The sequence below is a fragment of the Vanessa atalanta genome, chromosome 2 (assembly GCF_905147765.1).
Source record: "Vanessa atalanta chromosome 2, ilVanAtal1.2, whole genome shotgun sequence".
Classification (NCBI taxonomy): Eukaryota; Metazoa; Arthropoda; class Insecta; order Lepidoptera; family Nymphalidae; genus Vanessa; species Vanessa atalanta.
In genome coordinates this window covers 8,453,664-8,469,459 of record NC_061872.1, presented here as the reverse complement: position 1 = coordinate 8,469,459, position 15,796 = coordinate 8,453,664, and positions in this window count along the sequence as shown.

Sequence of the window (15,796 nt, the reverse complement as noted above, 5' to 3'; positions counted from 1 at the left end):
GGTTGTTGTCTTTTTAAACTTTAACATTAATCAGCCATACAAAAGACCTGTTTTATGTATATAAGTGACAATGTATATATTCGTTATTTGTTCCAAGTAACTATTAATAAAATTAAAATAAATAAACTTTTTATTAAAATAGTTAAGGTAAGTCAGAGTGTGCTTATATAACATCTTAGCTTCCAAGGTTGGCGCATTGGCCAAGTAAGGAAATTGTTATTAAAGTACATTGGCACTACACAAATAGATAATTATCTATGGCCGATGGTGACCACTGATCAGGTGGCCCATTTGTGCATACACTGCACATATTGCGCACACTGCCACGTACCACATTAATTATATATTTAAACTAGATGTGCACGCGACTTCGTGCGCGTTTGAATTTAACAAAAAAGTTATTGTTCTGGTCGCAGATTTTACTATAACTTATTAATTCTGTATTAGGCAGCTTTTGTGATATTAAGTCGTTGATGAGGGGTACCCAACGTGACGACGGAGTGGTGGCATGCGCGAGGGCTGCGCTCGGTATTTGGACAATGCAGCGAGACTTTATTTTTATTTTATATATGATTCTAAAATAAAAGTAGCCTAAGTTACTCGTTATTACTCCTTATCAGCTATCTGCCAGTGAAGGTCCCGTCAAAATCGGTCCAACCATTCCAGATACTACCCGGAACAAACAAACAGACAGACAGACAAAAATTTAAAAAAATGTTATTTCGGTATATGTACCGTGTATACATACATAATTATGCATTTAGTAAAAAGCGGTTATTTTAATATTACCAACAGACACTCCAATTTTATTATATGTATATAGATTACAACACATTTTATTTAAGCTGCTTCAAATACAGTTGTCAAGCCTGTGTTGCCCACGTAGACTCGGTTTTTTTATTGTTATGTAAAACTGAGGAATTTAAGTGAAACAAAAAGCCTGTCGTAGATCCACTAAGCAACCTCCTCTCCTCGTACAATGAAGATCAATGTTTATTACACCACAATACTCCACTACAGGTTCATGGTAATATAGTATATTGGATCATTTTATCAAACACGAAAAAGTTTCTTAATAATTGTTTCCTTTAGGAGACAATAATTTAATAACCACATGAAACACTCAAAATCAAAATATTCTTTATTTACGTAAGATCGTAAAAGCAGACCGAATCGTCATGGTGTAATGTTGAATTAAATGTGAAGTTACCACCGGTTCGCAATGTAGATTCTACCTAGAAGAACCGCTAAGAAAGTCAGCAGTTATTCTTTTCCACCATTGTAATTACAGAGTATGTTAACAAAATATTTTTTTTTGTTTTTATTTGGTTGAGCTCGATATTTCGACATTATCTACGAATGTCTTGTTCACAGTCTCGTGAACCAATACTTATAGTAATAAAATAATCATGTTAATTTAAAATCTTAAACATATCCAGCCTAGAAACTAACAAAGCGAGGTCCACGCATTTTTATCATTAATATAATCTTGTATTGAACTCACTGATTCGAACCCTCGATTAACGAGTAATCGTCTCAGCTCAGGGTTCAATCATAAATAATTATTATTGCGAGTGTAATATGGAAATTTGAGGCAAATAGTTGAATATTCAATTCCCGCTGGGAAAGAATATTTAAATGTCACACACGACTGTCACATACGCTTCAGACTGTTTTCAGTTGATTGCATTTTATAGAACAAATTAAAGTATAGAAGGGAACTAAACTAACCATTGGAGATATTTGACTGGGTGGTCCAGTTTCTGAGTTTACATATCCCGAGGTTAAAACCTCGGGTAGAGTCAGGAATAGCCCAGTGACTGTAAGTTTTAAGTGTGCATTCTCCCCTACCTTAGAAACATAAAACATAACGTATCGTTTACAATAGAGACTGCACATAGCATTATAACAATAATTTCATAGGCAGTTGGTTACATTAGCAGCCTGTAAATTTCCCACAGCTGGGCTAAGGCCTCCTCTCTCTTTGAGGAGAAGGTTTGGAGCATCTTCCACCACGCTGCTCCAATGTTGGGTTGGTGGAATACACATGTTTTCCTTCACCGTCGCGCACGAGATGAATTATAAACACAAATTAAACACAGTTGGTTAGAATTGGATAATGAGAGCATATTGTGCGAAATACATTTTTAGTAAATTTTAGAATCAGTTCTCTCCGCAATAATAAATCTTAGGGGAAAAAGTATAACAAAATTTCTTGTAGATTGAATTGAATCGTTTAAAATTTTAGTTTGAGCTATTTTTTTCATAAAGTAACCGTTTCATTATGAAAGCAAAAAAAAAAAACATGTTCGCGAACTTTGACCTCGTAAAAAAAATGTGCGCATGGGATCGATGGCGAATTTTCGCAATATCATTATAATGGTATCCCTAACGTTCGTATAAATTTTCAGCTTCCTGGAATTTATACAAGGGTACCCCTATTTTTCGGAATAACTTGATCGGAATCGTATATAAATAAACTGTCGGTATCTTGATTAATATAAATGATAAAAGATCGATGGAATGATAAAAAAAAACTAATATTCACTAATAATGAAAACCACAACTTACAGACACTTATATGAACCTTTTTAAAAGTGTAAACGTAAACCTTACTGGTAATACTGCCATCAGATATACATCCAGCCTAAATCGATATTCATTCAAATTCTTTTGCTCCCAGTCCCGAGTCAAATAACATTTAAATCACCTTAAGCGACTATTTGAGTTGATCCCGGTACTCTTTGATGTTATTTATCGTATAAAAAATAAATAAAAGAAATCTTATTTACCTTCTTATTATAATTTAAGCCATTACGCCCGCATACAAAATAATACATACCAAAACAAAAACGGAATAAATTTACTTAAATTAAATATAAATATTTATCGAAATTACTTTCTATTCACACTGATTAATTTTTGTAGCGCATAGGAATTACGCTCCCGCAGGGCAAACCAGACCGAGGTTGAGAACAGGTTGAGAAACCAGCGGTCTATTCTAGCCGGATCTACCGCTCTCTGCATCTCGAGAGGGAACTGCCCCAACCCAGCCCCCTCAAATGTGTTTAACCTAAAATTTGAGGGAGTCTAACCTAACTGTGATCAAACCATTGTCAGATAACATAAAGGGGTTGTTAGTAAAGACATACTTTAATTTTTCTTAGGTCTTATTATTATTAAGTATATTTTATACTAAAATAGTAAACATGTGTAGAGTTATTATTGACCTGAGAATAATTTATATTAGTTATATAAAACATGCAATTAATATATTTTTATATTTTATCAAATTTGAATTTAGAATTTTTACGTTTTTTTTTCTTATCTTTCACCCATTTATTCAAACTTTATCATATTTACACTAAGTGTCACTTATTCACCAAATAGTCTTAATAGCTATAGTGATTAAAACCTATTTAAAAACTTAAACCATTTTTCCCTAAAATCTTCCGATATAAACTTGTTTTTCTAGTTCATTCGTTCGACGTTATCGGCATTTAACCGTGATAAACTATTTTACTGAACTGAAAGTGCAAAAAGTGCTTCAGCCATAACGGCAAAGGCCATTCGCCTCCTTTTCGTTCAAAAATATTTTTTTAGAACAAAAAAATTACATAGCCTATAATTCTAGAGTTAAACAGTATACTTTTCGTAAGTGGTAGTGCCACACTGCATACCTTCGGGTTGCAGCCGAATGGGCCGGCACGCCCGGGGAAGTACCACTCTCTCACTTAAAATCGGCGTGAAGTGGTAGCTATGTTACCGCGTTTCGTCTGGTATGTGAGAGTCCCGGAGGCCCGATACCCCCCCCCCCCCCTTAAACATGATGGTTGTGCAGAATTTGGTTACATTACCCCAGGAGGGTACCATCAGCGACTGCGGTGGAGAATCCCTCTCTGGGCATCCATGCTCAGGACATACACCACCTGAGCAGGGATGCCCAGGCTGCCCTCCGAATTCTGGGGGGGGCAATTTTGCGCTCGCCACTGTTCGGGGCAAGCGGAGCAGGCATCATAAGGCAACCCCTACCACCCTCACTGTGGACTTCTGCAACATAAGGGGACTCAACTCGAACTTGAACGCCGTCCACTTTCACCTTGAGACGGCGAAGCCGGCCTTGCTCTTTCTTACCGAGACTCAGATATCTTCTCCTGCCGATACGACTTTTCTTTCCTACCCCGAGTATAAATTGGAACATTCCTTTGTACCACGAGCTGGGGTGTGCGTTTACGTCAGAGATGATATCTGCTCTCGACGCCTCGGCAGCCTTGAAGGACAGGACCTATCAATTATCTGGCTGCGTGTAGATTGTGACGACCATCCGCGAATCTACGCTTGCCTTTATAGGTCCCATAGCGGTAATGCCGAAACCGACCGACTGGTTGAGCACGTCCAAATGGCTACAGATTCCGTACTGCAGCAGATCCCATCCGCAGAGATCGTTATTCTTGGTGATTTTAATGCCCACCATGCCGAATGGCTTGGATCGCGCACTACCGATCATGCGGGTAGATCTGTTCTCGACTTCGCTTTAGCATATGATTTGACACAACTAGTCCCCTCGCCAACGCGAATACCAGACGTGGAGGATCATACACCTTCCCTGTTGGACCTTCTGCTGACTTCCCATCCGGATGGCTACCAGGTTATCGTCGAACCCCCTCTGGGCTCGTCGGACCACTGTCTCGTCCGAAGTACAGTGCCGGTTGCGCGTTACTCACGACCTCGTTTCGTGGGCTGCCGCCGAGTGTGGCACTACAGGTCAGCAGATTGGGATGGGATGCGGTCCTTCTTTGCATCCTACCCATGGGGGCAGGTTTGTTTCTCGCCGGATGATCCGAGTGTTGTTGCTGACTCTGTTGCCGATGTGGTACTTCAGGGTATGGAACTATTCATTCCGTATTCTGCGGTCCCCATCGGTGGCAAGTCCCAGCCCTGGTTTGGTCGTTTCTGCAAAACGGCTTCACGCAGAAAATGGGAACGCTACCAAGACTGGGCTAACGCATCAGCGTCTCGTGATGTAAATACCAGCGCAATCAGAAAGGAATATAACTCTGCCTCTAGGTCCTTCAAAAACGTGATTGCTAAGGCAAAGACGGAGTACATTGGCAGAATTGGCGAGAGACTGGTGCGCCTCCCTTCAGGAACACGTGCGTTCTGGTCTCTCGCCAAGGCTGTCTTAGGGAATTTCTGTCAGCCTTCCTTACCATCTCTGCACAAGGACGGTGAGTCATTGGCCCATACAGCGAAGGAGAAGGCTGATCTTTTAGGCTCTCTCTTCGCAGCGAACTCGACTCTGGATGACCGAGGAAAGTCACCACCAACAATCCCGCGGTGTGATACCACGATGCCGGAGGTTAAATTCCGGCAAAGTGCAGTTCGTAAAGCACTTCTTTCCTTGGATATTCATAAGTCGAGTGGACCCGATGGCATCCCTCCAATCGTGCTACGGACTTGTGCTCCCGAGTTGGCGCCGGTCTTAACGCGTCTTTTCCGGCAATCCTATGCATTCGGCGTCGTCCCGAACTCCTGGAAGACTGCTTTGGTGCATCCGATCCCTAAAAAGGGCAACCGCTCAGACCCGTCCAATTATAGGCCTATAGCCATCACCTCCTTGTTCTCCAAGGTAATGGAGTCCATTATAAACTGCCAGCTCCTGCGGTACCTAGAGGAGTACCAGCTGATTAGCGACCGCCAGTACGGTTTCCGTCGGGGTCGCTCAGCCGGTGATCTTCTAGTTTACCTTACTCATAGATGGGCGGAAGCAGTTGAGAGCAAAGGGGAGGCATTAGCAGCCAGTCTGGACATAGCGAAGGCCTTCGATCGCGTGTGGCACAAAGCGCTTCTTTCGAAGCTTCCTTCCTATGGGCTTCCCGGAAAATTATGCAATTGGATTACCAGTTTTTTGGCAGATCGGAGCATCAAGGTCGTTGTCGACGGTGCATGCTCTGACTTAAAATTCGTCAATGCTGGTGTTCCACAAGGCTGCGTTCTATCACCCACTCTGTTTCTTCTGCATATCAATGACTTGTTGCAAATCAGTAACATTCATTGCTATGCAGACGACAGCACCGTAGACACCTCATACACCGGCCGTGCTAATATTTCTCGGGAAAACGTCGAAGAAAACCGGAACAAACTTGTATCTGAAATCGAGTCTTCGTTAAACAAAGTCTCGAACTGGGGTCGGCTAAACCTAGTTCACTTCAACCCCAAAAAGACGCAAGTTTGCGCGTTAACTGCTAAAAAAACACCATTTGTCGTATCTCCACGATTCGAGAACATTCCGTTAGCCGCTACAGCTAGTATCGGAATACTTGGCGTTGATGTTTCGAGTCTCGTTCAGTTCCGCGGTCAATTGGAAGGCAAAGCCAAATTGGCATCAAAAAAGCTTGGTGTGCTCAGCAAGGCAAGACAGTATTTCACGTCGGCCCATCGTCTAAGACTATACAAGGCGCAAATTCGGCCTCACATGGAATACTGCTCTCACCTCTGGGCGGGTGCTCCCCAGTACCAGCTCCTTCCATTTGACCGTATCCAACGTAGAGCGGCTCGAATTATCGACGATCAAGCCCTTTCCGATCTGCTTGATCCTTTGGCTTTGCGTAGAGATGTTGGATCGCTCTGCATCTTCTACAGAATTTATCACGGGGAATGTTCCGAGGAATTGTTCGAATTAATCCCGGCTGCTGAATTTCACCTTCGGACATCTCGTCAAAATTCCAAATATCACCCGCACCACCTAGATGTCCGAAAATCCACAACAGCGCGATTTTTAAGACATTTTCTGCCTCGCACAACCACTCTGTGGAACCAGCTTTCGCCGGCGGTTTTTCCGAACCGATACGACTTGGGAACCTTCAAGAAAAGAGCGTACTCTTTCCTGAAAGGCCGGCAACGCACCTGCAAGCCCCCCGGTGTTGCGGATGTCCATGGGCGGTGGTAGTCACTTTCCATCAGGTGAGCCTCCTGCTCGTTTGCCACCTTATGACATAAAAAAAAAAAAAAAAAAAACTTTAAATAAAACATCGTTTATTTCGAGATGTTTATAAATCTTTTTTCTTTTTTGTTATTTACAAAAAAAGGTGGGCTGAATGCCCGAGGCACCTCTTACCAGTCAATCTAAGTATAAATTTATCGGTAGACTTAAAAAAAATGATAGCAAAATATACATTTAAGGTAATTTAATAATAAAACTTAATATAGAACAATTTATTATTGAAATATTTCCTTCGTGTTTCATAGCATTGAATGTGTGTTCAAGCTGTCTTCATGCATAAATTATGTTTCCAAAACGAATCGCACCGCCGTCAATTTACAATATTTATACTTATAATTACATTTTATAGTAACAAGAGTTAATTAAATGCATTCCCGAGGTACAAGTAAACAGACTACATTACATGCTCAACGTTACGAACAACCGCGAACGAAGCCGCGGGCGACCACTAATAAATGAATGTACAGCGTAAAAGTATAAGTAGTACAATAATATTCCGAATTTATATTATAAAATGTGAATTGATGCTATGCTTTTAAGTCTTAATTACTAAGCCGATCATCGTGATATGTTGTATACATGGTGTCAAGGGTACAGATAAGACAATATGGTATCCTAACCTACCACCCACCACCCACCACGCATTCTACAATATTTTTCAATGAACAAATCGAATCGTCATAACTTATTCTTAATGTTTACAATTTTTCGATTAAATATTTTGAAAAAGGAACATGTTCGATATAAAAAAACCTACCCACAAAACATAAATCGTAACAGGTACTGACATAGCCTTTCTACTCATGAGGGAACCGTCATATTTTGATCAGCATAATGCAATTTACGACTGACAGTTATAAGCGAAACGGGACATTGTTTATGGTACTCTGACGTGTTTCGCCGAAGATAACGATATTAAATGGACAAATTATTGCCAGAGATAGTAAACCACTAAATTGAAACCATTTAACAGCTTCCTATCACGTCGCCCTGATTTTGTAAGGGTACAATGGACAAGAATATTGTAATAATATTATATAATCATAATATTACATACTAAGATAAAGTATATATATCAAGATAAGTCAGATTCTTTGAACTACGAACTATGTTTAAAACTGTCGCACATTCCACAAATTGATCTAGATCATTATGCACAAATTATATCCCCAATGTCACGTGCGAATTAATACAATTATTGTATAGTTTTTGTTTTTTTTTTTTTTTTTATTTCGAATGTAGAACATTATTAATGACGGAAAGGAATTCATCTGTTTCTATATAAGTGCCCCCCGCTTACCCGCTACACAATGGTTATTATCAGGGTCGTTTGTGTTTTACTAAGGGTCCATTACTTACCTCGGAGGTAACCTACCTTACAGCTATCAAATGGAACAATAGAGATCACAATATACTTTATTGAAGTAGCATAAACAATTTTGAATCACCATTTTACAAAATTGAATTCAATTTAAAGTTTGCTTATGGTTAGAAACGTGAATTTTAACGAGAAGAACCGACAATAAACTTAGGAGTTACTCTATTCCGGTACATAAATTACAAAGGTATAATTAACTCTTTTTTTTATATTATAGGGGGCAAACGAGCAGGAGGCTCACCTGATGAAAAGTGATTACCACCGCCCATGGACATCTGCAACACCAGGGGTTTACAGGTGCGTTGCCGGCCTTAAATAAATTAAAATTTAACATTTAAAAATCCAGTGCTCGGATTCGAACTCGCATTGTTCGGTTAGCATCCACGTAATCTATCCACTATACCACCTCGGTCCTATTAATATAAAAAATATCTGGGCTCATTTGATTCCAATTGAAATAAACACATAGTTCTTAAATATATTCGAACATATATAGAGTACGAAATGAAATAATTAAAGAGCAGTTCAGCGAAAGTAAATTGGGACACACGAATTGTTAACAGTAAATGAAACTAACGACTGTATTCCGATTTCAATTACATAGAAAAAAAAAACATTGAATCTGTTTTGAAACATTTTTAATATTTAAAAATAAAATAGGTTTTTTTTTTATTTTTCTTTAAAGTAATGATAATGACACAGTAGAAAATTATACTGCTAAATTAACTATTTTTCCGTTACAAGCTGTGACCTCTCTTCTCATCAATATGGAGCATTGATCAGACACAAAAAAAAAAATCGTGGGGCGTAGCCTAACTTGAGTTAATATACGTAGCAATCTCAATAAACATAAGCGCCACGATTTTTCCACAATATAAGAACTTTATGCTGAAATTGCCTTCAAATAATAATATTAACATTTATTCTTACTTGGAGTCGTTGCTTCTAAGAACAATTTAAAAAGTTTAGCTATTGCTTTGTTCGTCGACGAAAATCGCATGGAAATCCATTGCTTCGTTTTAAAGATCTAAGTATACACGTCTACGAACCGGTTTTGTTTAATTCTACATAGATGATATATAATTGTCATAGCGATCGGTTGAACGGAATATAAGGTGAAATGCTACATGGCCATCTTGTAGAAAAATAAAACAGAACCGTATAAAGACCTTTTCCGTAAAAATTTATGCCAATTTCCATCGTCATCGCTCAATTCGTGTCGAAGTATATTAAGAAACAGATATATCAGCATACATTTTTTTTGTAAAGAATATGATATTCACGCCTGTTAAGTCAGTAGTCGCCGAAACGGTGCGGGACGGGCGGATCGAATGGGCGGTGGTGACCACTTACATTAGGTAGCCCATTCGTCAGTCCAACTGCGTACTTTATATTAAAAAAAACTCACATTCAATATAATTTACATGAAGCTTGTACTTATTCGAAAATGCATTCAGTTTGCCACAATCAAACGTAAACTCATAAATCATTCTCTTTCATAAATGAAATTCAAACTATGAATTCGTAAGTACTTTAACATTATACATACATTTACTTATATATTAATAGGGTATAATTTATACATTTTCGTTGGACTTACTAATGCATATTGCAGTAGTTAGTACATAGTTATATAACCTTAATCTCTTTAACTGATATAATATCGATTAATTGTGATTTCAAATCAAAATAGATTAACTCAAAAAACATAAAACACATGTGTCAAGTCAAGACAACTATGAATTCCCACCGGTCTATGTAATATCATATATAATGGTGACAGGGGGTTGTAATAGTACGAATATATATTTAGCTTTCAAACCTCAACCTCTAAACAAATAAATTAAAGTTACGATTATACTCGTGGAAGACGAATAAATAAACATAATTACTCTTAGTTGTTGTTGAAATGTATTACATTATTTACATTACAACCCTAATTATTTATTTCATTATTCATTTTTTTCTTGTACTCACATTGTAATACTAATTCTTAACATCTCAATCAGTCACAGTCCAGTTAAGCTTATTATTGTTTTTAAAGGTTTTAATGATTATACGACAAAATAACAAAGTATATCTTCTAAAGAACATCCTCAATTCTAATAAAGCCATTCCTAAGTAATATCTTATTTGTTAGTATTTAACAATCCGGGTTTAAGCCGTCAGTCAGACTTGAGCCTTGTGATGAATGCCTCGCTCGCTTCGATTTACAGCTGGTGGTTTTAAAGCCAAATTAGCCGTCAATGGTTGGGCAATAAATTTTGAAAAGCAAGTACTAAATTCGGGAAAATCTCGAGGCTTCGCCATATTTATGCGTTTGTATACGGGAGCATTTTATTTTAATTTAAAAATAATAGTGTTTCTTTATAAAAGTTCTTATTTATTTATGTTCCAAAAATATTATGTAACCAATTTTAAAAGTAACACTATTTTTTTATACAATATTGTTTTTGAATTATTATTTTAATTTGAAAAACTAGCCGTTCAAATAGAATTACAAGCAAATAAACATTATTTAATTTAATTAAGTAAATATCTTTTATGACACATGTGATTGCGCAAACAGAATTAAGTATCAAATATTCTTTTGTTGCTCAATCATATTTCCCCAAACATTCTACAAATAAAAACCCAATATTATTTGAATTTAAACCCAAAATCAGCATTTGAACCCAACATCGGTGTCAGCTTCTTCATAATTAGCCACTAGACAAACAAAGCATTTGTTTGTATAAGTTACTCAGTACCCACGAGGAAGCTACATCCCTATTACGCAAACGTAGTTAGAACTAAACGTACCTACTTGTTTTCGAGATAAAATATAAAAATGTATTTTGAATATTTTTTAATTAATTCACTTAATACTTCCTAATTCTTCTTCAACTAAAATAGGAGATGTACTTACAAAATACTTGAAAACACAGAACATAACTCTTCGCGTCTCCTTTGTCTGACATTCTTTAATTCTTTATTTAATCGGACTTCGGGTGTTCTATTAATATAACAATCAATCATATTTTTAATCGATTTTAAAATTCGTATTTTGAAATTATATAAATCAGTCAAGTTAAAGAACTCGTTATTGGACTTTTAAAAGCATCAAAAAGGTTACATTTAAAATAAAAATAAAAAAACATTGTTAGAAAATTATAATAGTGAATTTTTATCTTGATATTGCCTATCATGTTATGTACTGGTAATATGTTAGTATATTCTGTAAATATTTATATAGTATCTATAATACCTAAAAAAACCGGTTAAAATCTCAGTAATTACACATTTTCACAAATTTACATAGGTATATTAATGAAAGAAACTTAAATGATAGTAGACAAAGAAAAGTTACAATGGCTCACTGGCGTGAGTCGTTGCACCTTCAAGCACGAGGGACATAATATTTTAATTCCTAATTTTGGTGGCGCATTATAAGCAATATAAGTGATGATTAATATTTTTTTCAGTGCATAGGTGATGGTAACCGCTTACTATTAGGTGATCCGTGTATCAATCTGCCTAAAAATATTTTAACAAAAACAAACTCAATATAATGTTATTTATCTCAATACATAATGAGATAGGAATTATGATTTATATAGTACTTTACAAAGCTAACGGCTGATCTCAACGACGACCCCTTAACTACGGCCGCCATTATCTAAATAACCAATTTAGGTTTTAATTAAATTTCTCGTTTTATTTCATGTCATTTCGAATTGATATTCATAATACGACTGATCAATGAAAAGGAAAGATTGTACACAAAATCAGCTCACTTCAAATTGCTTCTTTAATGTTTGAAGTATTCGTATTCATCTTATGTTGAATTCACATTATGTAATAGCGATAACGAATAACAAAAAAGACAAAAAATATATAAAAGTAATAAAAACAATATAAATTATCCGAATGAGGAAAGGCGTAGGAAGGTAAAAATTCTATGAAAGTAAAGTTTGTCGAAAACTATTTGTGAAACTGTCGAACTTAGAAAATTAACTTGGTTATAGTTCTTATTTATCGGATTTCACTTTGGAAACTTAATTTGAATTATTTAACCTTTTATTATAAAGCTTTAGTCGTATATATGAACTAATCCAGACTTTATACACATGACATGACATGATACGATGTAACAAGAACTAACAAGAAGAATTTTACTAATAGATGTTTTGTACTTTTCAGTCGACAGCAAAAAGTCTGCCCTCTGTTAGCGAAATATTTGCCGTCGCAGTGTGACAACAACATAGTAACGATCAAAATAAATCGTAATATGAACAGTTATTTGATTTTATCAGCGACTTTTAAATCCTCAGACAAGTTAACACAAGATTAGATTTGAATTAGCAGAAATGGCATGAAAATATTAACTCTGTATAAAGAATTTTGTAGCTTCTTTTATGTTTTATTCTAACTAATCATTATGCTATTTGGCAGATTTGGATTTTTAAATCTCTTAAGGCAAGTTAAATAAAACGTCAATAAAAGAATGGATAGGTAGAACGAAAGGAACCCAAAGCTGACCCTCGCGCCCCCTCGCAGCGCGCCGCCCCGGGCCAAGGCCACAGTGCCTCTAAGGTAAATACGATTTCAAACCCGCAATCTTCGGATAAGATCCACGCATCCTATCCACATTGTCATCTTAGTTATACGTTACGAAATATTTGAGTTAATTATGTATGCGTAGAGTGTATGAAGTGTGACACTATCATATTAGTGGCTGCTAGTTGACGTAGATTACATTGGTGTACAAGTACTGAAATTTGTTGAAAATTAGTGAGTTATCGAACTTAACAATACATATAATAAAGTTGGAGTGTATGTTTGTAACATTAAAATAACCGCTTTATACTAAATGCATGTATGTATACACGGTACATATACTCGTACCAAAATAACCTTTTTGTTCAATTTTTGTCTGTCTGTCTGTCTGTTTGTTCCGGCTAATCTCTAGAACGGCTGGACTGATTTTGACAGGAATTTCATGGCAGATAGCCGATGTAATAAGGAGTAACTTATGATACAACAATAACAAACTTGTTAAATTCAAACGCGCACGAAGTCGCGGGCACAGCTAGTTGTAAATAAAACCTTGCCAAGAAACGTGACATTTAATAACATTTTTAATACATAAGATTTAAATAATTATAAAATAAATTTATATAAAGTTACTGTAACAACTTAAGAGAATTTAGGCAACTGCGAAGGATATCTAATTGTGTTGTGTTTGCTTACACACACACACTTGTGCAAACTTATCATCCAATGGGATGGTACCCAAATCCAACACGCCTGGAAAGAGATAAAGTGCAGGATCAAAGGCTATACGAGACAAGGGAGTATAAGTGCTACCAGCTTTAAACTTCCAGTTGCAACTGAGAATTTCTTAGTAGAATCACCCAATAACTTTTTATCGGTGAAACTCGAGATTTAAGCCCAGAACCTCGGGATTTGTAGTCTTATAAGTTAGATAGGTCAACAAGGTAGTATATTTAATACTGTATTGGATATTGCGCTGTGGACATTTTTAAATAAATCTTAGTATACATTGGGGCTAAGATTAAATCGTATAACGGGACGACAAACGGTATAACGCTCTCATAAGCCTTCTCTCTTATGTGAAAACTCCTTGTTTACGTATTAATTTTATTCGATTATAAATGCTTTCAATAATAATCAGCTTCACATCTGCCGAGCTTCCCGTAACGGATACATTTTTGTCTTTTTTATGCTTATATATATATATATATAAGCATAAAAAATTAAATACTTGTAACAATAGATTCAATACAGATCAGGACCCTGATTGTAGAAATTGACAGACGAATATCACGAAATCCTATAAGTTTCTCGTCTTACCGTCGTTTTACATATGTAGGTACTTTTCTGTGATTAGAAAAAAACTATATTATACTTTTATTTATTACTATCGTAACAAAATATGAATATATGATAATAATAGTACAAGAAATAAAGTTACAATCCGTGGTTCATAGAAAGCCTCCTCTAATACTAAGGCGCAGGTTTGAAGCCACCACTCCACACTTAACCACGCTGATCCAATGCGGGTTGCTGGATACATATTTATGATGTTTTCACCAAGCAATACACAAATGAAACGCATCAAAACTTTGTAGTCCACCTACGTTTGTTCTACTTAGGCGTATATTCTAGAAATATAAAGAACATTCAAAATAATTATTTGATTTGGAAAAAAATTAACGTTATATTCTTTACGCTTACAAATAGCAATTTTAAACTCAGCTTTTAATAACTATTTCATTTAAAGCTGAGAGCCCGTAGCTGTTACCGTATTTTTAAGGATTAGTACAGTAACATCCATTTTCTCTTACTAATCTTTAAAAATACTGCAGTCGGACGCGAAAAATGTACCACCAGTACGAACCAGTTTCTAGTTCAGTTTGTTTTACGTTAGTTATTACTTGTGAAACTTTAATAATATATTATGTTGTAATACTAACGTTCATATGAGTAAGATATCTTACTTGTAGTTTATTATTTATTATATGCTATACCATACTTTCCAACGTTCTTATGATTTTTAATATTAAAAAAGCTTATCTATATGAAGTATTTCTTCAAATCGTGAGAAAGTGAGTATTTGTCATAATGATTAAAAAAATTATATAAGATCACCTCTCGTTATACCTCCAAAACGCAATATCTCAATTACTACAATGCGCGTGGAATCTGCTTCAATCGAATCAAACATCCTTCAAGAAGTTGCATACAATTCATCTCCAATTTAATATAGAATAAAAAAAATTACCTGTGTCTTTGGGGTTCGTACCGTAAGAAATTTGATCAAAATTGGTTCAGTTTTCATTCAGACATAATTGAAAGAAAGCCTTGGGAGCTTAGAATAGACTTTTTAATAATAATAAATATTATTTTAAAAAATTGTGTGCATTTCGGGATGTGATGACGGGTCAGAAGTGATAACTTAAACTAATCGCTGCTATATGCGTAAGAGAAATGGAAGCCAGACAGACTGACACCGTAACGCGTTACGTAACGAAGCGGTTTATCCTCCCATAAGAAGTTCCCCTACCCTCACTTCAAAATTCAATTTATTAAAACTAAAATTACAACTTAATTCCAAAATGAAAACATGTGACAGAGTTGAATGCCAGTCATGTAATGAATAATTAAACATAACAATTGTAGAATATTAATTTTAAACAAATCAGCAAGTTTACTGGAAACTCACGGGAAGTCTGGTTCCCAGAGATTCCTTAGTTGGCAGAAACTGTATACTGCGTACATTAACTAGCTCGTTGGTACTGACTTCGTTTGTGTAAAAATAATGTTTCTTAGCAATAACAATAAAAACAATTACTTGATACACTACACCGGTTGAGGTAAGCCTTCTTAGACAGGCTACACAATAGCCTGTA